The sequence below is a fragment of the Lynx canadensis genome, chromosome D1, assembly GCF_007474595.2.
Source record: "Lynx canadensis isolate LIC74 chromosome D1, mLynCan4.pri.v2, whole genome shotgun sequence".
Classification (NCBI taxonomy): Eukaryota; Metazoa; Chordata; class Mammalia; order Carnivora; family Felidae; genus Lynx; species Lynx canadensis.
Genome location: NC_044312.2, coordinates 23720819 through 23746821, shown reverse-complemented (window position 1 = coordinate 23746821; position 26003 = coordinate 23720819). Strand labels below are relative to the sequence as shown.

General features: G+C 47.4%; 1 protein-coding gene across 2 annotated transcripts in view; it reads left to right on the top strand.

The window, feature by feature from the left end:
• Nucleotides 1-26003, top strand: part of KIRREL3 (kirre like nephrin family adhesion molecule 3) — a 548879-nt gene that overhangs the window by 132652 nt on the left and 390224 nt on the right. The window lies entirely within an intron of this gene.

The window sequence follows — 26003 nt, the reverse complement described above, 5'->3', positions numbered from 1 at the left end:
CGGTCTCCCAGTGCTGGCTGTCATGGCCACGGAGCAGGTGTGATGCCCAAGTTCTCTATGGTCAGAGAGCCACAGCGAGAAACTGCCAGCAAAACTCCCACTCTGTCTGTTTCTTGAATGCCTGGCAGTGTAGACTCAGCCTCCAGGGTCTACACTATCAAATGTGTCACTCTCTGGCAGGTTGATTTCTCTGTGCCTTGTCTCTCTCTCAGAACCATAGAATGCAGAACTGGAGGGGCCCCTTGGGGTCATCGATGAAATAATGAAGTCCAGTGTGGTTAGAGTGGATGGTAGGGGTGGTTAATAGAAATTGGAGACCAGAGGTCCGATGCCTGCCTCCTGGCGCAGTGTTCTTTCTGTTGCCTCAGCATGGGGAGCGTCAGACGGGTTCATTCATCAGGGCTTCTCACTGCCATCAAGGGGCAGCGGGCCCCTTACCAATCCTGGCGTCCGTGTGCCCGTGCCCATCAAACTGGAACACCTGGTATCTGCTCAGATGGGTTCAGATTCATCCAGTGGAAGAAAGCAGCTCCCAGGAGGAACGGAGGTTTGTCAATACCCACAGCAGAGAGCAGGCCTGGTTTCCAGTAAGAGTCGGCGAAGCTGGGAAAATTACTCATTACAATTTTATTGATATTCACTTCACTCTGCAAATGACGTGGGATGGTTCTGACAGTATGTCTCCGTGGGACTGGCTGAGAATCCATTTGGGTGGATGTGGGTTAATGGGGCTGAAGAGACCAGAGGTTTCACTTGCGCTGGCCCTATTACCTGGGCATCTCCTTCATCATGAGGAGCAAATGACACGGGATAGTGCCCCGAGAGATGCCTGGAAATTCTCTGGTGTTTTTCCCCCTCTCTGCCCACCTGGATGGCATTGAACCTCTTCACTGGGCTGTGGCTTTGTTCCTGAGAGCTGCCCATGGCCAAGGAGGGGCCCCTCTCCAAGCCTGATGCCTACCCGCCATGCAGCTTAAACCGGTTCTGATACTACAGGTAGAGAAACACATGCCTAGAGTCTCACCTTGTGCAAAAAGATTTCTTATCACCTGGGTATGAGCTGAGTGCTCCCACACATCGGTGACAGCCTGTCGGGTGGACGTGTCCCCTGGACGACCACCAGGGAAACAGTCCATCCTTCCCGACTCCAGATCCAGGTGGGGAGAGAATTAATTGATGCCTGAGCAGTGAAATGTGGGTTTTCTTCGAATGCCAGGCCACATTCCAACACACAAGCGCTAACAGGTTCGGAGCTACACGGGGGAATCTTTCTGTGATTTACAAAGGGCTTTGACCTAGATCATTCCATTTGATTCTCACCAATGTCCTGTGAGGTAAGTAGGGCTCAAGGTTTTTGGTGACTTCTCTATACAAGCATCCCCTGCCTTTGAAAGTTCATGGTACGCCATTTCACTTTACCAAAGACCTTCCATTAGTACCTGTTTGCTACCTGTTACAAGAGGTGGAGCACCCGTACCCCAAGCAGTGAGAGTGGCCCCGCCAAGCTCCTTCCCCAGGAACCACACTCAGCATCAAGCCGCCATAGTTTTGAACTGTCTGTGACCATCTGTGCTTCATCTCGATTGATTTTGTGCATCCATCAGAAAGATGTATCCTAAGGTATCAGAAAAGCCTGGGAGAGGATTTGGGGTGGGGGGTATGAACGCTCAGACTTTCTTCTGCATAAATTAATGGTAATTGCTTCTTGGGTTCAGGCCATTTTGACTTCCTAAGTTTTCATAGGCATGCTCTACTTTCGGAGAGCGAGGGAAACCCTGTGCTCATCGTTCGCCTGTTTGTATGCTCAGATCCATTCCCCACCCCTCCCCTGCAAACTGTACCTTCCAGAGTTCCTTCCAACTGGCTTCCATACAGGTTCAGCCAGTGAAGGTTCTAGAAGGGGTTAGAGGGTGGTGGAGAGGGGAAGCCAGACTATTTCACCCTCCTATTACAGCTTTTGGTGGTCTCCAAGATGGCAGCTGTGTCTCTTGGGTGGTCCCAGTTCCCCCCGGGGAGCCCTGACTCCTGAGTTTAGGGAGAGTGTCCTCCCTCTCCCCTTTTGGACAACCTGGCCTGGACTCTGTTGACCTGGCTACTACAGCCTGACTGATACATCCCCACAGATGATGAAACCAAGCCCAGGGCAACATAGGTATGAAGTGTCATATCCCTAGAGCAAAACAAGTTTCACACTTCCAGGACCTGGCCCTTTCCCAACCCACGTGAGGGCAAAGAAGAGGAGTAATTAATACAAATCTCTGGAACCCAGAGGGAAAAGCAAACACAGAGCAGAAGAGCAGAAAGGATGGAGAATTTGTTTGCAGCGGGAGTCTTCGTGAAGACTCTGTGGGAGAGGTGGCTTTTGAGCTTGGCAGGATTTGAACGTTCTGAAATTGGTGTGGAGGAGGTGCTACGTCCTGAACTGCAGACAAGGGACAAGTGTAGGCTCGTCCCACTTGCAAAGTGTCCACGACGGCTAACCTGCATTCGTCCCTGTGCTTCACACCCTGAGGCTTCCAAGATTCTCATCCTTCCTCCCTCGGCCCAAGGCTGTGGTCTCCTCACTGGTCTGCCTGTCCATTCTTCACCCACTTTTAAGAGGAATCTAAGACACACATCCCGCCAGACCAGTCTCCTATCGAGAAACCATGGTTGATTCCCTGTTGCTTATAAGATTTGGCCCCCACCTCCCGAGCCCTGGATCCAAGGCTCTTGACAGTCTGGCCCTTCTGTCTCTAAACAGTCTGCTGTCTGGCCACACTGGGAGCAGTCGCCAAGTTTCGAGTAGGTCATGCATTTCTCTTTCTTTGCCCAAGCTCTTGCCTCTGCCTGGAACGCCCTTCATTCATCCAGAAAATTTCCTTCTCCTTGTTTAATGCTCTTAAATGGTATCACTTGAGGGGCGCCTGGGTGGCTCCATTGGCTGAACATCCGACTTTGGCTCAGGTCATGATCTCACAGTTTGTGGGTTTGAGCCCCGCATCAGGCTGTATGCTGACAGCTCAGAGCCTGGAGCCTGCTTCAGATTCTGTGTTTCCCTCCCTCTCTCTCTCTGCCCCTCCCCTGCTGATGCTCTGTCTCTCTCTGTCTCTCAAAAATAAACAAATGTTAAAAAAAAAAATTAAATGATATCACTTGGGTAACTCTCCCCGGCACTTCTACCTGAAACATAAATAAAGGCACCTTTCTCTGTGCTCCCAGAACCCATTGCCCACGCTTTCATTAATTTTTTATCAAATTGTCATATCGTTGTGTATTTACGTGTCAGTTCGTGCCACACCTTCGAGCTCACAGCCTGGGGAGGGAGAGGTTGTCTTCTTCATTCCCCGCACTGAGCACCAAGCAACTGGCACATAATAAATGCTTGTCAGATGTTTGTTGCACTGAAATTAATTCTAATGTCATCCCTCCTCCTCCTTATCTCTTTACTCCTTTCCTGAATTCCCCCTACGTCAGCCACAGGTCAAAAGTGTCTCTTCCCTTCCAGCCTGTGATAGGCTCTCAGAATCTGGGGGCCTGGGGGATGAGAACGCTGAGCCACCAGTGGCCCAGGCACAACTTTTGGAGGTTGTGCTTTTCACACAGTGGTAGGTACATTGTGAGAGTGAAACACAGCTATAAAGTCAAATCATAGCCGGGAAGAACAAAATTCAGAAGAAAATTCCAGAAAGAAATTTGTTTTCCATTAAAATAAGTCCAGATAAAAGAGAGGGAGGTAGGGGCGCCTGGGTGGCTCAGTCAGTTGAGCGTCCAACTTTGGCTCAGGTCGCAATCTCCCGGTTCGTGAGTTCGAGCCCCGCCTGAGGCTCACTGCTGTCAGTGCTGAGCACGTTTCAGGTCCTCTGTCCCCCCTCTCTCTCTGCCCCTCCCCCCTCTCAAAACGGAATAAACATTTTTAGAAAGTTAAAAAAAAACAGAGGAGGGGTAAGACAGGTAAACTGGCGAGACGTGATATGCTGTGTGAGACTCGGGCTGAGGTCGGTGCAGTGACAAGCAGTCTGTATACCTCATGGCCTCTCGGGACAGCTGCCTCCCTCTCTTCCACCCTGGCTCATTTGGAAGTTGCTTCCCCTTTCAGGAAACTGGGCAGTGTGTGTTTCTCCTCAGGATTGGGTTGTAGTTTTGCCTCTATTGGCAACTAGATGTATATGCGTTTTAGGCATTGTTTTAAGTCTTCTCCGTGTGTATTTATGTGTGTGGTTTCTCCTGTGAGATTATTAATAAGCTCCACCCCTGAGAGGTGGAGGCCTTGAGAGGCCCTTGAAGACAGTCCCTTCCTTGTCCCTCTGGATGTGGCTCCCTCCCTATCGTTAGAGACTACTCTCTAAGGTCCCATCCAGTTGCCTTTGTTTACACAGAGGCTGTTGGGCACCATGCTTAGAAGCACAGACTTCTGAACCAGATTGCCTGGTTCCAATCTCAGCTCTGCTAAATGGAGCTCCAAGGCCTTGAGTGAATTTCCTCCATGTCTCGGTTTCCTCACGAGTAAAAGCGGGCATGATGGCGGAAGTTTTTTCACGGGCCCCTTGTGAGGCTAATAAGCGAATATACGTACAGTGCCGAGAATAGTGCCTAATGTGAACAGCTTTGTGTGAATATTTGCTACCAGTATGATTATTATTTGTCACCTGCAGACAGCCTGTGCTCCTCTCCTGTTCCCACTCGAGGGCTAGGGACAAGGGCTTTGATACCGTATAAAGTCTCCTTTACAAGGCTCGGCCTCTAGGGGTAGCTCAGCAAACATCAACCATTGCCCTTGTCTAACTTTTTTCAAAAAGGGTTTATGCCCGCAGCAGTTCATCAAACAAATTTGAAGGAACCCAGAACCCCTCAGTGGCTGAGACCTCTGTCCTAAGAGCCTGGCCCTCCAGCCCATTCCAGGAACCCCAGCCAGGGGCAGTACAGCAGCCTTGTTTAAACGAGCCTTGCTTCCCTTCCAAATTCCTTTCCCCAGCAAAACCCACAGCCGCTTCGAGCAGCCTGACATCTAGCTGAAGAATGGCCCGCCTCTCCAGCCGTAAATAGAACTACGACCGAGATGGTTCGGAAGAGGGTCTCTCCCTCAGCCTCACTTTGCAGAAGACTCTGCCTATCGGCTGCTGTGCAGGCCTGTTATGTGTCCTCCAACATGAGCAGTCCTGCCCCTCTTCCTTCTCAGAACCCAACAGAACACCATGGACGCGCACATGCGCGCGCACACACACACACACACGCTGCTAGTGACTCGACCTCGTAGGAGATGAGAGCCAAGAGATGGGCCTACCTTGTGGATGGCAGGTGAGGAGTCACTCCGGCGCTGTGTGCGTGCGTGTGCGTGTGGAAGAGAGAGGGGGGGAGGGGAACATGCTAACCTCTTAGGAAGTCAGAACTGAGAGATGAAACTCCTTGGCCGATGACGAACAGCGCTCAGCGGCCAACAGTATGCGGCTCGCCACAGCATCTCAGCCTTTGCCTTCCTCCCACGCATCCCTTCTCAGCACGTGAGATGGCTCTCTGGTGTATTGAGAGGGAAAGTGCATTTGGCAGCGCTAACGTCTGCTGTTTAAGTCCTTTTGCCTCGTCGAGTCTGGCCTGGCTGCCTCTCGCGACGGCTTAACTCTACAGCAGCCTTCAACGGGATGCGCGTCGTCCTTCAAGGTTAAGGAGAGAAAAGCGCCATTGGACAAGCCTGGTCTCTATTTGTGTGTTTTGCTGCCATGACATGATAGCTGAAATGGCCCGAGTCGCCTCCCCGCACGAGCCCACAGGAGTACATGAGCCTTCGGTACATGAGCCTCCTGGCCTGTTCGGCTGGGGCGGTCAGTGCGGTAAGTGGGGCTTTGGCCGGGTGCCTGCGTGACAGAGTTGCATGTCTAGTGCTTACATCATCTTCAACACGAGCTCTGTGCCCTTCAACTGCCTGGAGCAGGCAGGGCTGGGCACCCACTTAGAGTAATTTCTCCGAGGTGGGGAGGGGAAGCAGGAGAGGAGGGCTCCCACCACAGCCCAGGCCGAGCTGGAAGACCCACTCTCATCCCTGTAGCCGATGACCAGGGCCACTCAGAGGCTGTCCTCCACACCTGTCCGCTGCCTCCTTTGGAATCAGGCAAGGGGTCATGAGAGAAGAAACGTCCACTCAGGCATCCGGGAAATCTCCATTCACATCCCAGATATCTCGCTTATAAGACATCTAACCTTGGGGAAAGTACCTGTCTCGTGTCAGAGGCTTAGATGCCGTCCCTGAGCAAGGATTCCTGAGTAAGGGCTCCCAGGAGAGACAGGAAGGACAGAGGGGAGCAGAATAGAGACGGGAAGAAGCCAAGCAAAGTGAGATTTTAGGCAGAGCCTCAGTCTCGGCTGATCCTGCAGACAGAGATGTTCTGGAATGTAATTCACGTTAGAGCGTATCTAACTGAGCAAATACTCATCCCCCACACCAGTCATGGGCTAAGGGCCCCGAGGGATACAAATACTCTCAGGCACTTCTGAGGCTCTGCAAATTGGGGCAAACAGCAGGGCAAGGTATCTCCGAACCGGCCCAAGGGCACAACCACACAAGCACTCTGTAGTGCACGGAGAGTTGCAGGCGTGGGCCAGGGTCAGCAAAGCGCACAAGTGAGTAGAGATGGGCACACAGGACCGGTAGGAGGACACAGGGGTCTGTGTGGGGCACCAGACATGTCCCCTCCACCCCCAAGCCCACTGAGCTTCACGGCACCTCCGTGTAAGTGGAAAATACCGGTAGGTACACCCTAAAGTTGATGCGTGAATAAAAGGCGGTCACTTATGTAAACGATCCCACACCTGTAAGTGCACATAAATGCCAGCTCCCCTCTCTTCCGTACACCTGTCCAGTTTCCCGCCTCCCTTCGACACTTCTACTCAGTTAAAAAGCTGAATGAATACTCATGGCACAGTGTTGAGTGGGAAATAGTTTCAGGCTGGAGAACAGTGCCCCTGACATGCTCACCATTTTATAAATGATACACGGCACATACATACCTAGAAAATACTATAGTGACTATCTCTGGGTGTTGGACTTACGAGTTATTTATCTCATCTTTATACTTTCCCGACTTTCCTCTCATCAGCCAGTGTTGTTTTTTATTGTAAAAAGATACTTTAAAACACTGAGGCTTAGAAAGACCAAATAGTTTAATTAAATACTGTGAGAAAAACCTTAAAGGCCATCTTGTCTTCACTTGGGCCCAACTCCTATGTTTAGAGGCAGAGGCAGAGTCGTGAGGCGGAGATATTTTATCTTTGATTTCTATCTGAAGCAGGCTCCAGGCTCTGAGCTGTCAGTCCAGAGCCCGATGCAGGGCTCGAACCCACGAATGAAGAGACCTGAGCTGAAGTCGGACGCTTAACCGACTGAGCCACCAGGAGCCCTGGGAGTTTTATCCCAAGGACCAACTTGGGAAGTTCCAGACAAAAGGACGGTGGGGCTGTCAGTTGCCTTTCCAGGAAATGTTTGGGGCCAGGGGCATCTTTTGGTGCCGTCAGACCTCATGCTGGTGCCTGGTGGGTCTGCAGGCACTGCGTCAGCCCACAGCCTAGACCAGGTCCAGGGGAGCCCAGACCCTGAGAAGCTCTCACAGGTGAGCCACGAGCACACAGAGGTGGTGCACAAGCACAGGTGGAAGAAGGGAAGAAAACGTAGCCCGTGATCCCGAAGAGGGACTCATCGTGTCCTGGGCTAGACCTCATCCAGAGGGGGCCAGAGGAACAGGAGGGCAGAGCCTGAAGGACCAGAAAGGCTGGGGACAGGACCAGGCAGAGAGGCAGAATCTCGGCTTTCACTGAGGCTGGCCACAAACTGGACATGATGCTGCTTTTCTACAAAGCAGTTCTAAGTGGTAAAATAGCAAATTTGTGAAATAAGTTTGCAGAGAGGCTGGCCTACAGTCAGTTTCTCTGGGAGCCAATGCAACACGAAGATGATGTGCCCAAGCTCTGAAGCCACGTTGCCTCGAGATGAGTCCTGTCTGCACCAAGCTCCCGGGCGGAGGCCAGACCTCTCTACCTTGGACTCCTCATCTGTATCACGGGTGTTAAAGACAAGGAGGAATCTACATCTGTGGAGGATGGATATATATATACCATCCTGGGTATATACCCCAAAGAATGGAAAACAGGAACTCAAACAGATACTCGCACACCCATGTTCGTAGCAGCGTTATTTCCAACAGCCCAAAGGGGAAGCGGCCCAAGTGTCCATCAGTGGATGAATGGATAAACAAAATGTTTTGGGTCGCTCAGTCGGTTAAGCGACCAACTTCGGCTCAGGCCGTGATCTCATGGTCTGCGAGTTCAAGTCCCACGTGGGGCTCTGCACTGACGGTGCAGGGCCTGCTTGGGATTCTCTCTGTCTCTCCTTCTCCCTCTGCCCCTCCCCTGCCTGTTCTCTCTCTCTCAAAAATAAATAAAACCTTAAAAAAAAGAAGAGGAAATTCTGACACATGCTATGACATGGATGAACCTTGAAAACATTCTCCTAAGTGAAATAAGGCAGACAACAAGGGATAAATGTTATATGTGATTTTGCCTATGTGCAGTACCCACAATAAAGCATACTCGTAAGGACAGAAAGTAGAATAATGGTTTTCTAGTTCTGGGGATGGGGGGAATGGATAATAGGGACTTATTATTTAATGGGTACAGAGTTTCAGTTTGAGAAAATGAAAAAAAAAATGGATAAGAGTGGTAATGATGGCTGCATAACAAGTGAATGTACTCAATGCCCCTGAACTGCACACTTAAAAGTAGTTAGACTAGTAAATACTGGGTTATGAATGTTTATCACAATAAAGAAAAGAGAAATATCAACATCAAAGAACAAAGTAGAATCTAAAAAAAAAACAAAAAACAAAAAAAACCCACCCAACCGTGCGAGGAGTTGAGGCCAAATGTGTGGGGAGAAGGGTTTCCTCCTAGAAAAATCTCTGCGCACGTGCTTTCAGAACAGGCCGGTATGACACGGCTTCCGTGCATTATTTGCTGATGCGGAGGAGTGAACTAATTGACCTTGGAGATCAGTCGCCATGCTTTTATTTTCTGCCCCACTACGAGTGTCATTAAGACTGAGAAACATATTGCTAGCCTCTGACATGCAAAGTCGCTGTCATGTATACAGAATGAAACAATTGCGGATTCTGCAAAATTGGCCCAGAGTTATGGAAAGGAGGCCCAGAAAGTGTGTGTGGGTTTTTTTTTTTTAAATTTTTGTAAAAATGATCTTGGGAATTATTGTTACAGTATTGTTACAACTCCCTAAGAAGCATATGCGTGGTGACAGAAACTTGGAGGAAGCCGGGTAAATACAAAGCGCAGTCTGAGGCTGGCGGAAACTGTGGGTGGATGCTTCCCGTGTTTTAATTCCTTTTGTGGCATCAAATATTGTTTTAATAATAAATAAAATTGACAAAACAGTAAAAATAACATTTGAGAAACCAAACACACGAAGAGCACATTAAGGCTGACATCACTTCACTTACTTACTTACGAACCCAGAGATGGGAGTGGGGTAAGATGAGAGGAGAGAGACCCCTTATTCCCAACGAAAAGGTCTCCTCATATTAAAGACTCAAATTACGGCCACGAGATGACTTCATGAGACGGCAGTTCACAGAGTCCATAAAACTCCAGTTTGTTTGGAAAGCTAAGTTGCCCTTCTGCCAAAATACATATTTTGCAAATTGCTTAATTTACATTTGAAAGGACCAAACCTTAATTCTTCAAGAAGCTGAGTGGAGGAGGGATGGAGAGAAAGTGAAGGAACTGAAAAAACAACAAACAAAACAAAAAACAAAAAAACACGCAGAGCAAGCTAGGCATCCTTTTATGGTTCTGCAATAGACATAATTTGATTGAAGTTGATAGCATTTAGGACAAGGAACTATTTTTCATAAAAAGAATTACCACCCACAACACAAAAGCCTTGCCAGACATACACGAAGTCTTCGTTTTCAGTGAGCTTTTATGGACTCCAGAATGGAGACAGCACATTGCCAGGAGGAGTAACACCCCCTCTCCCCCAGCGGAAGTTACTTCCTCAGTCCACAGGTGCACTTGACAAAGGACATAGAAGTAGCTCCTGCTCCCTGGACACTGTCTGGGGGCATCTTTGTTCCAGTCTAGCCTGAGGACTGGCTGCCTTGCCTGCCTCCCAGAACTGGGCAAGGAACTAAGAGCATGGAGACCAGGTTCCAAGTCTGCCGTTGCTCTGCTGTGGGAATTCTAGCCCAGGGCCTTGACCCCCATGCTTCTGTTTCTTCTTTGACAATTAACAGAATAGAAGCACAACCGATATTTTGACCTCAGATAATAATGTCTTAAATTTGTATAGGGATTTAGAATCTATGGGGGTTTTCTCTGTTGTTACCATGTCATCGCGTCACGGGTGCCCCCCAAACTGGGCGTATTAAAGTAGACAGAGCTCGGGCTTTGGAGCCACAGAACTGGGTGGCCATATGCAGATGACCTACTAGCTCAAGAATGAGTTTCCTGGTTGTGGTGAGAAGTGAGAAAATATATATATGATGTCTGGCACGTAGTAGGTGCTCAGGAGTATCAGTGAGCTCCTTTCCAAACCATGCAAGTTGAACATCCTTTGATTTTACAGATGGGCTTAAGAGGGATTACATGATTGGTCTCAGGCCAGAGTGCTAATAAACAGCAGGGCTGAGACGAGAACCACAGTCTTCTCAATCCAACCAAGCCCAGTGGTTGTTCCACTCATTCTGTCCCTGCCTTTTTCTCTAAAATTCCTGAAAAGTCATGCTTCATAAAAGCATGGCAAGTGGAAAGCCAGTGCGGTCAGGCAGGGAGATGGTAGCTGCCAAGGTCTCCGCCAGCCGCCTTCGCCACGGCAGAGAGGCCGTGGCCTGCTTTATAGCTGCTCGTGAGTCTCCCAGCTTGTTTATTGGAGCCACCTGCCTACGTGGACTTTGATGGCCCTGAGGGAGCTCAGAGGAATGATCCAGCTTTATGCTGTTCCATCAAAAATGAGCAAATAATGGGGCGCCTGGGTGGCGCAGTCGGTTAAGCGTCTGACTTCAGCCAGGTCACGATCTCGCGGTCCGTGAGTTCGAGCCCCGCGTCGGGCTCTGGGCTGATGGCTCAGAGCCTGGAGCCTGTTTCCGGTTCTGTGTCTCCCTCTCTCTCTGCCCCTCCCCCATTCATGCTCTGTCTCTCTCTGTCCCAAAAAATAAATAAACGTTGAAAAAAAAAAATTTAAAAAAAAAAATGAGCAAATAAAGAGCTTGCCTCCGTGCCGGATGTCTCACGCTCTCTCACTGGGGCCCTGAGTCCCCAACTTACGTCCCGCAGGCCAAAAGAGAGAGAGAAACACACGAGGAGATAGGGTGGGTGACCCGAATAAAGGCGCTTAGGGCTCGCAGGGCCAAATATGTGGTTCCCAGGCCAGAGATAGAGGGTGTTGGTGTTGAGTATGCTTTCTCTAACTGAGACAAACTGGGATACGTAGATACCACCCAGAGTGACTCCCAGAGAGGGCTCCAAAGTAGTTTCATCAATTGCTCACTTTCTCTAACGTAGCCATAAGTAGCAATGTGTGATTGTGCCGTTGTAGAGCAGGGCCTCCCCCAAGTATATAAGTGATGTCCTGACCCCTGGCCCAGGACTTCTTCCAGTGTACGTATTATCTACGGCACCACAGCGCTGTGACCCCACACATTCACGTAACCAAAACACAGCCCTTCCATTCGATAGGTCACCTAAAAGCACAACACACACGCACACACGCACACACGCACGCACACAAGCAATCTGGTCCTGGCTGTAGGTGCACACAGGCAAATGGTTTGAGATCAAAGTCTTCTCTGTTCAGAATCCTTCACCTTCCCAACCCTTGGAACACCTACCCAGACAGCCAAAGGCCCTGTCACCTTCAGAGAGGAGCATGGAGGGACCCAGGTGGGCCAGCCATGTTAGTTACCTGAACTTCGAGGAGCTAGTACTGCTCTGCATTTGACTCAGTTAGCGTTATGTGGCTCAACACCTATCTTATCCCCTCGTCTTCCAGTCTTACTGCCCCTTTGGCCTGGCTGTGTCTGTGGCTTCTCCTAGCGAGCCAACTGGGCGTTTCTCCTACAGGGCCCTAGTCTATCAACCTCAGCTTCCCTAAGCAGCGGGGCCCCCCATAGCCTAGATTCCCAGGTCTGGCATTTCACCCAGTTGTTTCCTCCCTTTGATCTTGGTGATAAATATCGGCTGAACTACTGTCCTCTGAAGTTCCTGGCAGAAACAGCCTCTGTTGCCAGAGGAGTTGCGAACCAGGGTCAGTCCACTCACCCCTACCCCTTAGCCCTTGTTAGTTCATACGGTTTGCCCATGGTCACCGTGGAAGGTGCAGAGAACATGACCCCAAAACAACGAGGTCCGAGAAGAGGCAGTGGTTTGGGCAGAGGAGGGGACAGGCCTGGGCTAGCCTTGCCTCCCCACCCAAGGGAGCATCCCTCTGGCGGTTCAGTCCGAGCAGGAGGGCAGGTTGGTAAAGGCCAAGCTCTCCTGTTGTGGAGCGCCATCCCGGGTGACGACTGCCACAGGGGCAGAAGCCCAGCCATGCCCTCTCTCTTCCTCCCCTTCCTCTTCCGAAAAGTGGAGATGATAAAATCCACCTGACAGGGTGATCGTGCAGCTCAGAGGAGACCACGTGGAAGAAATCTCTTCAGAACCCCCCAGTGTCCTGTTATAGCTGTGCCGTTAGCTGTTTCCCTCTGATTCCTAGAACCGAGGCCCGAGGCCTGGCCAGACTGCAGGGGCCTCACCTTTTCCTGGTGGCCAAGGCAAGATGGACCATTGCTACCTGACAAAAACAGGTTGTTGGTGATTACTGTTCACCTCTTATTTTAGAAAGTGAAATGAGTAAGACTTATGCAGGTCATGGACACTAAAGAGCCTTTTCATATCAATTTGGGAGGAGTTGTCAGCTTTGATTTATTAAGCAAAATTCTGAGACAGGCTGCTGGTGTGCCGTCAGTCTCCTGATAATGGATGGGCCTCACAGCTGACTGCGCCGAGACGGGTAAGCGTCCCAGCCCCGTGGTCTTCGAGAGAGGCGGCCATTGAAAAGGCAGCACACACATGAAGACAGTCTCACCGTGTGGTCTCTCCCCTTCTCTTCAGCGCCGCACCCCCCCCCCACCATATACCAGCTGTCCCTCAGACACCCACCTTTGGCCAAGGGTTTGTGACTACAAACATCTCTGGGGTTTCCAGGCCTGTCTCTTTCTCACCTGGTTGCTTATCTGTCACGAGGGACAGGGTGACTAGGAACACCCTACGTGACCAGGCTCCCCTTGAGACCCCATTTCGTTGCCAGACTTTCTGGCCTCACTCGTTAACAGTCAGTACTCTGGTTGTCAATTTGGCTCATTTGGGGTTCATAGTACAACTGGTTAGGCTGTGAAGAGTCCCTGAGGGGCGAGACTGGGCAGGTCCAAACTAAATGCAGGAACTGGGGGGTTGGAATTGCTCCCTGTTATAATAAATCATAAAGTAAATGAGCTCACCCACTCCAGCACCTACCGTGAAATCTCTCTCTGTCAGGGCTTCACAAGGACGTTTACACTTGGAGATCTTCCAAATCCCCTGTGACTTCGAGGCAAGATCAAATCCTATCTCTAGGCCTGCACACTTGCCTCTCATATGGTGGGGACACAGTTTATGCCGCATCACTGGGTTTTCCATTAGTGTTTCTTTTTTTTCTTGTTTTTGTCTTGCTCAGAGACTGTGTATGCCTCCTGGAGAGCTGTTCTGTATCATCTCTTGCTGGTCTGATCATGCAGGATATTGTCCTAAAGGGCAGGAGAGAACAAGGATGCTGTTGTATAGAAATAGGGACCGGCCCCTCAGTTTGGCTTTGGATATGTGCAGTTAGGCAGGGAGCCCGGGGATCAGATGAACTCAGAACTCTCAAGTGCTTCAGAGCACTAAGTAAAGGCCTTGCCTTTAAAGAAAGAAAAATATATATACACACACACACATATGTATCTGTGATGCTTGGTCCTTCTGAACTTGACCCATATTCTCTCCTGACTAAAAGGCCATCTCTCAGTCTGGCTGAGAGGATGTCATACTGAGTCAAAGTCACGGTCAGCCCAGTGTCTGCCTGTTGCAGGGACTGAAAGGGTGTTGGCCGTGTGGCAGGTGGCAGTCAGCTTTCTGAGGATAAATCTGTGTGCTCCTCACCAGTAACTTGCCCTCCACAGCCCCCTCAGTTGTGACTCCATCATCTCTGTGCCACCTCCCGTGGGAATGAGTTCCCTAGCCTCGTTGTGTAAACCATCATGTGCAGCCAGAGCCGGGTCTGACCGTGAAGCTCCTGCAGATTCTTCTGCGTGAGGAGGGGGGACCACCGTTCCAGCACTGTTCTCAGGATTAGATCCCCAGGGAAGGTGACCCTGGGGGATGTTAGGGGACTTAGTCTGAAAAAAGAAGACGGTGAGACCTAATGTCATCATTCATGTCCAGTGAATAAGTCCTTATTACAAGAAAGGAGGAAGCCAGATATTGGCTCTCTCCACTTGGAAAAGAGTAGATAGAAAAGAATTGCATGATAGAATCTTAAGAGATTTAGATGTGATACAAGGGATAGGTTTCTCATAACTGAGAGAGCTAGGTCCTAACACAAGTTCATGGAAGCTTTTTAGAAGTTCACACATAGACAGTCAAGCACGTGGGTCCACTGCATACGGCAAGGGTCAGACTAGACTCAATGTCTAGTCTGACATTGGATGTACTGTCTTAGTCCATTGTCCTGGACGCAGAGCCCGGCACAGTGCCTGACATAGCTGAGCCTCCATAGCAGCCCCATCAGGGCAGGCTCAACAGCTCCTCTCCCTTCCCCCCACCTCATCCTGAGACTGCCCTCCTCTCTCCTGTGCTGCCTTTTCACCGAGGCAGAGCTCGGTGGAGCTGGCATGTGCAACCACTCCTCCCCCTGCCCTATCCCTGCCTGGCCCCAAACCCTGGGGCAGTACAGAGCTGGGGGCGGGGGGGAGAAAAGAGAGCAGTTTTACTCCCTAGGACTGTGGCTTATTCCCTCTTGTTTCAACCCAAAGGTCTGCCTTGACCCTGGCCTTTGTCTTTTCCTGCAGAACCTATGTAGAGAAAAGACAGTTGTTGGGTAGGAGCACATAAGAGTAAGACCTTTCTGGCCAGTTTAGGGAGAATCAGGAAGACCACCGTCAACAATAATTTTAAAAGGGCGCCTGGACCCTGTGAATGAACGTTTTCGGGCTGCACCTCAGCCACACGGTCCTACTTCCCATGACTCACAGAATCCGAGGGTGGAGCTGGAAGGCTCTTAGGGACGCAGATGATATTGCGGGATACCCAGGAGCTAATAAGTTTCAAGTTTATTGCTGCGATTAATTGAAATGTAATGGATATAACTTTCTTAACATTTATCAAGTACTTACGGTGCTTGGTCCTAGATAAGTAGAATAGGATGTGTGCCTTTGAGAGCCCAGCCACCTAGTGAGCCAGACTAACATGTAAGCAAATCATGAACTATAGTGACCTTACAAGTGCCATAAATAGGTTTATGGACTAAGCTGTGGGCACCGGAGGCAGGATTCGTACTGTAATGCCACCTACATGCCTGGCATTGTGCTGGATGCTGGGGATTCATGGTAAAGAAACAGATACAGGCCTTGCCCTCATGGGGGCTTACGGTCAGGTGAGCACCTGCCCTCACTCTGCCTCAGGAGCTCAGACAAGGCTCCAGGAGAAAGGGCCTGAGCCTTGACAAAGAGAACTCTAGTTGTTCCACAGACAGAAAAAGGGGTGAGGGCTGTCTAGATAGAGGAACAGAAAGTACAAGATTATAGAGATGCAGAAGCATGGCCCTGTCTATCATTTTGTAACCTCAGCCCCACCTGCCCTTCCAGCTCGGCCCTCGGATTCTGTGAGTCATGGGAAGTAGGACCGTGCAGCTGAGGTGCAGCCTGAAAACGTTCACTCACATCCTTGGGCCTGACCCTGGCACTGGAACATTCTGATGAATTTTGACAGTCGTGAGCCGGTCCTCGTGTCCATAAGATTCCTGCAGCAATCATATATAAACTGAGAAGCAACCCTTCTGGCTTTTAGTAAGTCCTGGGCCTGGAGATTTGCATGAGCTGCCTTTTTGTGATAATAGGAAAAATAAAATAGTAACTCCTCAAACGTGGGTTCCTGTAAGAGCAGCTTCCAGGCCAGATTTCCCAATGTCCATGTCCCCAGTGAGAAGTTGATTTTGTTGCTCTGGCTGTGGGCACTTTCCTGTCTAAAATCAAGAACATAGAAAGCATTCTGTAAGACGCACAGCAGAAAGAGGATTCATCCTTGTCCACTTAAACATTCCTGACAGCTCGCATTTTGGTCCAAAAAGACACTTGTTTATTTAGATAAGATTTAATTTATTCATAATTTACCTAAATTTGCAGGAGCGTGCGTGTACATTTTAGCGTGTAAGTAGCATAATACATAAAACATTACCGAAGGATGCAAACAGCACAGTGACAGCAGCCGAACCCGCCTGGATGTTTTAGGGAGATAACACGTTTGCACCAGAGCAAAGACCTCAACACAATGGCCTGGGATTGTTTGCCTGGAATGTGCTGACTCATCATTATCTTTTCACACAAGGCAAACTTCTCATTAAAAACGAAAATGTATATAATGTAAAGCGATGTTGAAGAACAGCTTCCGGGAACCAGTGTCGCGCTTTCTTCTCTTCTCCCTGGGCAGGAGTCACTTCCTCCATTGTTGACACCTTCTCCCCCACCGGCCCCCAAACAAAATAAAACGATAGATCGCAGTGCCCTCCGCGTTTCCAGTCGATCGATGCCAACTTTACATTCACTTGTTCCTTCACTACTAGTATCTGTTGATCATTTGTTGCGTGCCAAGACTATTCTAGACTATTTCGGTAGCCTTGTCGGGTACCTCGTCTGTCTCCCCCACAAGACAATGAACTCTCTGAAAGCAGGCACTGTGTCTCATTCATTGCGGTCATTACAGCGGCCCACCCTGACCTTGGCATATTGTTAGTGATGGATAGATGTTGTCGGTGATCTTGGTCATTATTTTCAGCAACATATGGAAACTCTTAGGAACAGAGGGGAGAAAAGGTAACTGTCCACAAACATTTTCTCCGTGAAAAACCTTCTCCTGGCTCATCATTGGCTATGAGCCTGACATGTTCTTCATCCTTACCTTACAGAAGAAGAAAGGTCCAGTTCTCACACAGAGCCAGCCAAGGGTGTGGCCTTTCTTTCTCGGTATTCAGGGTCTCTCCAGCTCGAGCACACCAATTATAGGCTTTGAAGGAGGAGCTGAAGAGACACAATCTGAAAAGAGTGTAAGAAGATTTAAAGGAAGGGGATTTGATTGGAGTCTTTGCTACCTAAAGGCATTAAAACTTTATAATGCCAAACAAGTCCCGTTTTTCTTTATTTATGGATCATATATCCCGCCCTTTATTACTGCCATACATTTTTCCAGCCTGACAGCTGATAACGCCAAAAATTCACTGCTAGCAAAAAATTCCATTTACCACTCTCCCCAAGATAATAATTTTTAAATTAAAGGAAAAAGATACATATACATCTATCTGTAAAAATATCCATGTTTATTTTTAGCCCCTGAACCCGTGGTCCACACTGAATATGGATTTGAGATTGAGAGTCACATGATGATCAGAGTTCAGGGGGATTCTTTTAAAAACATAATGCTCAAACATCCTCTCTTACCTGTTAACTGTTAAGCTTGGGGAAGAAATATCAGAACAGGCCATCTTGGCTTCCCGGAGTTGGTGCAATTTAATTTCAATTTGTCAAACATGGCACTATGGCGGAGATTTGTTTTTCCCCTTGATTTATTAGAAATGTTCTAAGAGGGGCAGCCTGTCACTCAGGTTATTTCAGCCAGTCCCCTTGAAGTTTCTTTTCCTTTGACTTGCGATCCAGATCCACGGGAAGGGGAAAAACAGCCTGAGAGATAAAAACCACAAGGGGGAAAAAGAGAGAAATCAATGTGCTTTAAACATGATGACAGGATGGGTTGTTTAAATTGCTTCTGTACATTGATTTAAAGCATGCCCAGTAGAAACCTCTATTATATTAACAATCTTTTCCCTTCATTTCAATCATTGCCGTTGCTGTATCTTATTACCTTCCAGACAGATGATGTCCAAATATAATGTTGAGTACGATTTTTTTTTATTATTATTATTTGTTAGAGGAATGATGGGCAATGACTTAGAGGTCTGGGGACAGGATTAGTACCATAAAGAATGTGAATTCCAAATAACCCGAGGTAATGATAAATCAACCTTGCATTTAACTATAGATTATTTCCTAGATGTGTCAGGCTTTAGTAGTATAGAGAGATAGGACGGGATTCTGGCCATACACTGTTAAGTTGTTGGAAATGGATAGCAAGTTGCTGTCCCGTGTGAAATAAACAAAGCTTCCAGTGTGAGAGGTTGGGTTGTGTTTTGACAAAATCACCTTTAATCTCAATTGCCAGACTGCTGACATCTTTTGTAAAATTACTTGTAGCTGGACTACCTGTACTTCAATTCCAAGGAAACGGAGCCATTATTCCCCCTGTTGCTTTGATATTTTTATCCCAGAGTGACTCTGTGATGATCATAGGATAGGAAAAGGTGGAAGGAGGCTTCCTATTCTAGACCCATGTCTTAGATGACATCTGGGTCCCTTGTCATTATTACGGAAGTAATCCGATGATAGAGAATCCAACCCACTAATTCACTAGGTTTCTACTCCTACCCTGAGCCTCAGAACATCATTGTGGATGAGGGTCACAGTCTTTCAGTCGGGGTTTTGAAATGTTTTCTGAGCTGTATTTGGAAGTTTTCTTTTTTGCACACTGAGCAAGTGTTTTCACATTGTTGTCTCCCTCAGTCTGACAAGGCTGGGTAGATTAAACCCATTTCACGGTTGAAGACACTGAGTTGTAGACCATTGCCGTCTTCCCAAAGTCACACACTTGTTAAGCACTGAAATTATATTTGAACCAAGTGTTTTTGTGTTCCAGAACCTCTCTTCTTGCCTTTGTACTGCACTAGTCTGAAGTGCTTGTTTCGTTCATTTCATCTATTTAACCGGAAAATACTTACCCGATTCCTTCTGTACGTCAGGCACATCAGTGTCCCAGGTACCTAAGATCAAAGCAAGGTCCCGCTGACCCTGTTATTAGGGATCTCAGGTTTTGCCAGGGGGTAGTACACAGCTAAGTTTGCTGTGCTGTTAGAAGAGCTATAGCTGAGGCATGCACATATCATGAGAGCATATCTTCATGACCACTAGCTTCAGGGAGAGCTTCCTGAAGGAGGGGGCCCTATCTGAAATCTTATCATGAAACACTTGATGCTTCATGCCCTGGAACAATGGCCGTCTTGTGCACTTGGAGGTTATAATTTATAACTGGGGGTCTATTGACCCATTCTGCCATGAGGAGTCAAGGAAAAATCTCTGCATGTTTTCTCTTCTCTACACAAGTCATATCTGCAAAAAGGAAGTTGGCTTTCTTGCTACCATGTACTTTCATGAGGCAAAAAATGGAAAGAAAGAAAGAAAGAAAGAAAGAAAGAAAGAAAGAAAGAAGAAAGGACAGAGAGAAGGAAGGAAGGAAGGAAGGAAGGAAGGAAGGAAGGAAGGAAGAGGGAGGGAGGGAAGGAGGGAGGGAAGAAAAACAGCTCCATTCTCTGGGAGTCTGAGAGGCATCTTTAACGGGATTGTCAGTACAGTAAAGACTTTTTGAACTATTTGGTTTAACTTAAATTCAGGCAGTCTGTTCATCTTCCTTATATCTGCTTGGCTCTGGTCCTTATCATTTACCTTAGAATCCTGGTAAGGAGAACAAAGGCTATTTATCAAGGCTTTGTTGGAGTCAGGACTTATACCAGGAAGGACCCTTGAAGATATCAGGTTTAATGGTTATTCTGTGGCACCTTTGTTCTCTGCCTACCAAACTCGCCCTCGCCCTTGTGTGAGTTAGACCAACTGAAAAATTAAACGAAATAGTCCCCCCAAGAGATTACCTTACTTCTGACATCAACTACAAGTTCAAGAGTGTTCCCAAAACCACCCTTAGGTTTGGTCATTTCTTAGGGCAACTTACAGAACTCACTGGAAACTATTATTCTCATAATTAAGGTTTTCTTCAGGGGAAGGTTTCAAGTCACCCAGTGGAAGAAGAGCTCAGGGCAGAATCTGGGGAAGTACTGAATGCAGAGCTTCGATTGTCCTCTTTCTAGGGAGTCAGGGTGCATTACCGTCCTGGTATTGATGTCTAACAGCACATGGGGAGTGTTGCCAACCAGAGGAACTCACCAGAACCTCAGGGTTCAGTGTTTTTATTGCGGCTCGGTTATACAGGCATGATTGATTGATTGATTGATCATTCTCATGGTTGATCTCAGTCACCCATACCTTGCAACCCAAAGCCCCTGACCTAATTGGTAGACCATACAGTGTGAACCAAAGCTCCCAGGCAAATGAAGACGCTAGAAATACTGCCAAAGACACTGGCAAAGGCCAGACTCTTTGGGGGCAAGGCTAAATTCTTTACAACACCCTCCTCAGTACCCAGTTCACAGGTGCACCCCTGCATGTAAAATCAGCTTTTCTCTTCTGAGCAGCCCCAGGGCTTTGCCCATGCCTCTGTTTGCATTGGGTATACTGTAAACTCCTTAGGGCTAGAGATCAAGTCTGAACACTCTGCCTCCACACTCAGCACTTACAAGGTCAAGCACAGACTAGGTGTTTAATAAATGTTAATTGGGTTGAATTTTCCTATTTTATGAGCAAACCCAGATTTGTAAGGAGTTTGGATCTTACTGGCTGCTTTTCTTTTGCTCTCTGGCTGACGTGTACGTTTTCAGATGTGATTGTTCCCTTACATCCAAGGGCAGGACATCACACATTTGTTTTAAGTTTCCACCAGCCTGTAAAACCTGTGGCTACATCTTAGCTGCCACTAATGGTCACAGAACCTTCTTAAGCCTGAGAAAGTGCCATATAGCTTCCTGGGCATGTCAAGGATGTCTCTGGGAGAAAATTATTTCCAAACCCTGGGAGATACAGAGACCAAAGCAGCTATTCCTTGCTTTGTGTTATTTCTTCATGTGGTGACATTATTAAAGATAAGTCTGCGGAAGAATTCAGCCCACTGAGAATCAATCACAGGACGTCGGTTAGAAAATTCCACAATAGGAGAAATAGAAAATTGCAAACAAAATGTAAAAAGTAGAGAAGTGGCAGGGAAGCCACTGAGAAATGCACAACTGGATGCACCTGTGTCCCCCCCACCCCGATATCTTGTTTCTTGTCATATGTTTGTTGTCATGTGGGTGGAGCTGCTATGTCCTGAGCATGATCGATAGGAGGAACGCTCACGAAAAAAGCAATGATTTGCTCGCACTGAGCTTCTAATTATGTGCCAGCTGTGGAGTGTTCCTCACGTGTCTGGAAGGGTGCATGGACTAGCCGCCACTCTGCCAGCTGTGCATAGGAGAATACTGCTGGCACTGGAGTGCACACCGCCTGTCACACGGTGCTCGTCAGCGAGCAAGGACTGCGAGTCAGTGGTTGCTGAGACTCCAGCCACGAGAATGATTTTCTTTACAAATTGGGATAGGGCAAGACTCTTATGTGGCAGAATTTCAGACCAACGGTGTCTCAAAATAATATTCGGTGATGGCATTCAGAGCGCCCCTGAGTGATCTAATCGTTCCTCAAGAGTGAGTTGCTGGAATGATCTACAGCGTCATTGGTTTGTTCTTGCTCCTGCCAAGAGCCAGAGTCTGATAGACAGGATTCTCAGGGCTTCTAAAAGGAAAGTAACTACTGCGTTGTGTCTATGACTCATGCTTTTCTCTTTGCCTCGAATTGGATAAGGTGTTAATTGCCATACCAATGAGTTGTTCCGCCCAGGTTTTGACCTGCTCCGATGGTTGTTACAGTCATGTGGAAAGTCAGCTCTTGAAAGAAATCATTCTGCAGCCAAATTCCAGGCCATGGCAGCTACGGCAGCGTCAGCACCCTGCCCCAATAGAAGGTCATGTGATGGGATCATAAGACCCCTACAGAGTGGCTCTGGGAATTATGGGTGATCTAACCTCAAACCGCAATTTGAAATTCTATGTGGATTGCCATAGATTTAATGGTTGTATTTTGGCTACCCCCCTTGTACAAAATTATAACATAGAAAAAAAAATCTTAATTAGGAGAGAAGACAAGCTTTGTCCCCAGTACTGGTAAATTTGGGTGGGTGCTTTCAGGGGAGCAGGTGCTGAAGGCATAGAAGTTGAAAGAAGAGATGTGGCAAGCCCTGAAGACTGATACAAAATGTAGACTTCCAAGGGAATAAAACCATAGGAAGCGACACGGTCTTTGTTCCTCCTCACGAGTCTGGAGTCACATGGAGGCTGAACATCATTTCCAAGAGCGTAAGACTTATTCGGACCTGTAAAAACAAGGATCAGAGAGAAATATGGAGCTCAGGAAGATGGAGTGGTCGGAGTCATGATTTCCAATCAGGGTTTGTTGAACATGGCAGAGAGCTCCATGTGTCAGCAGCCTGTTCATCTACCTGGAGATACGCCGTGCTCAGGGGGCTAAAGGTGTGAGGGTGTACATTCTTCAGACACGGTAGTGTGTCATCGCCTGTCTTCACAAAGGGATTCCAATTTGCATGTTTTGATGGAAGGGAACACTTGGCAACTCATTCCATGGTTCTCCTAGCGGAATGCTGCTGATACCCGAAAGGTTGCTTAATAAGTGGGAGCCGCAGATGAGTGGTTAACAAGGCAAAATTTAGCTCCTATGGCAAATGCGCAGGTAGAGGTCACCAAATGCATTTGTCTGTTGACCAGGAAGTGGCCACATGGGCCTGCAGTGAACAAACTGGCCTCCGGACCACCAGTGAGTCCCATTTGCCATCAATTATTTTAGCTGGCACTTGTGTGTGCCTTTGTGTGATGCGTTACGTGTGCCTATTTCATGCTTTCAAGGGCTCATTACCTCTGTAAGTAAAATATGTGGCAGAAAAGGGAAGACCAGGGGCCCCACATTAAAGCAAGCTTGCTTTATGCTTGTGCTGTTTTCAGGAAGAAGGTGTGTGACAAATCACTTCTGTTTGAAATAGTCAGAGCCGAGCATCTAGGAGACTAGATAAGAGAACTTGAATGATCCTATTATAAGGATAACAGCGGTGAGAAGAGCCTATGGACAGCCGTACATGGGCACATTCAGTTGATTTAAAGGTGGGATGGCAGCCTGAAACTTGGAATTCTCTGCTTTGGATTGCTTCAGTGCAGACCTTTCACATTATTTTAACATAGCTTGATCTGTGTGCCACGGCAAAGTCTCCTCGAACAAGTCCATGTTAAAAGGAATATGCCGTCTGTGCCCCCAAACGGTAACACAGAAACAAGCCCTGTTAGGTCCTTGACGAGGAAAGGTTCAGAGAAAGAGTCCAGACTAAGAAGGAAGAGGTTTTCTGTTTTCCCAGTTGCTGAATCCTGGGCCACGCTGACCCTTCCAGAATGCACATCTGCTCATTAAGAAATTCCCAGTATGTGGACTCCACTCCTGAAATCATTATTGCACAATATGCTAACTGACTTGGATGTAAATTTTTAAAAATTAAAAAAAAAAAAAACCATGTAGTTAAAACCACATGTAGTAGAAAATGGTTAGCAATAACCCCGTGCTCATTTCCTGACCCCTTCCAGACACAAAGTAATAAACTCTTTCCAAAGACTGAATAAGGACACTTAATGATTTGATGAAGCGTGCTTCGTCAGTGATGAGAAACAACGCACGCCCACTGGCCTTGGGAAGCAGTGGGAAAAGTATTTGACACTGCTTTGCCCTGGCTGGCCGCGTGAAGTACCAGTCTGTTGCAGTTACGTATCAAGCCACAGCCTGCAAGATGCACGAAACTGTCAGGTCCTAATTGGTGGGATCAGAGGGAACATATAGTTTAGGTCAGGGATCAAAATTGGGTGATTTTGCCCACCAGAGGATATTTGGCAATGTCTTACAGATAATTTTGGTTGTCGCAAATGGGAGGCACCTAGAGAGTGGAGATCAAGGGTGCTGCTAAACATCTCCCAGTGCACAGAATAGCCCCCTCTTTCCCAACAAAGTATCTAGCCCCAAGTATAAATAGTCCCAGTGTTGAGAAACCCCAGGTTAGGTGTATGTAAAATATGTACAGGAAATAAAGGCTGACCAGCCTTGCTGCATTACAGATAGAGCAAAGGTTGGCAGATATTTTCTTTAAAGGGCCAGATAGTAAATATTTTAGGCCTTGTGGATCATATGGTGCCTGTTTCAACCATAGACAACGCTCATTAATGAAAAAGTCTGTGTGCCAATAAAACTGTATTTCTACAAACAGGTCATGAGCTGGATTTGGCCCCCAATAGGTAGTAGTTTGCCAAACCCAAGAGAGAGATTAGCTTGAATCTTACTCAGTACTTTTGTCATTTATTGCATGATGCTAATAAACAACTATTTTACTGTTAAAAAAAAAAATCCCAGTATGCAAGCCCAATGCGCCAGCTCAGAAAGCAGGGCCCTTCCAAAGAAAACCCTTTAGGAGCGTAAATTTGCAAGGGTAATACTGTGGTACCACGAGTTTATCTCTCGATCTGGTTCTACCCTAATGAGATACCAGCTCTAGCTCTGAGTCATTTTGAACCTGCTGTCTTGAAATACACTCCAGCCTCCAGCTTTCCTTAGGATAATTTCAGCTACCGGGAGGTGGGGGAAGGGTTGCCTTTATGTACACTCTCTTCCAGGGATCTCCTTATAGGAGCAGGTTTATTTGAAAGCAATTCGAATTTTCTCATGTCCATTTAGTTATTTTCTCCACCACATTTATCTCCCCACTGTATAATCATTGGGTGAGCTTCGCTTTCAAAACAAACATACATTGACCCCAAGGCCTAACATTAGTAGATGCTGTTAATTCTCACTTAATGTAATACTGAGCCAAGGAAGAAACATTTATTCACACAATGTACATGCCTACATTCATTCCAAACATACCATCAAGCACGTGAATAACTTGACCCTGTTTTCCTCTTGGACCTTCACTTGCTGTGGAATCTGGGACCCGCGGCTCATTTGCCTTGTTTTAAAAGAAAATGCAGAAGTATTTGATGGGGAAATACTATTTAATTTTTCAGAGTTCCAAGGTTTAAATAGTAGAAAACCGATAAAATATAAAGACACGACTATATTATTTATGCAGTTTAGATAGATAGCTGGATGAATGAGTATCTGCATGTCAACCATTTATATGCCATGGAGGCAGTTTCTAAATAATTTTTACAGATAATAAGACTTTCCAACTGCTTGGCCAATGGTATGCCGTTAGGCCTTTGGCCTACTCTGTCTACCCATCACCTTGACTAGTGTTTGCAAACTTACAACTTGACATTCTTGCTTTAGTAAGAAGGTATTAGGATCCCCTCAGGAAGTATCCCAGGTCCAGTACATTTCAAACACAAAACCAAAACAAAACAAAATACATATTTTCTGTTATGTGTAACCCCACCATGTAAGTTTGGAGCACAAATTATTCAGGGACACATTCAACAGTTCCTGAGCCAATTAAGGAAGGTTGCATTTGTTGCTTCTAGAGTGCCTTGAGACCCTCAAAATTATGCATACCGATTTGAAAACACAATGGTTCTAGGGAATGCTTTCAGGCTATGTAGAGGTCACCTGATGGCTTAGATGGTTATTGAGAATAGAAGAGGATGGAAAGATGGATGGATGGATGGATGGATGGATGGGTGGATGCGTGGAGACAGAGCGAATGAGACAGAGAAATTTACCAAATAGTGAGTACACCCCTTGAGAAAGCTGTGCCCTGACTTAATTTATTGAGTCCAGTGTTTCTCTAGCCCTCAGTCCCCTCTAGAACGTTACCTTGGTGAAGGTGATCTTGTATCAGTGAATAGATAGGAT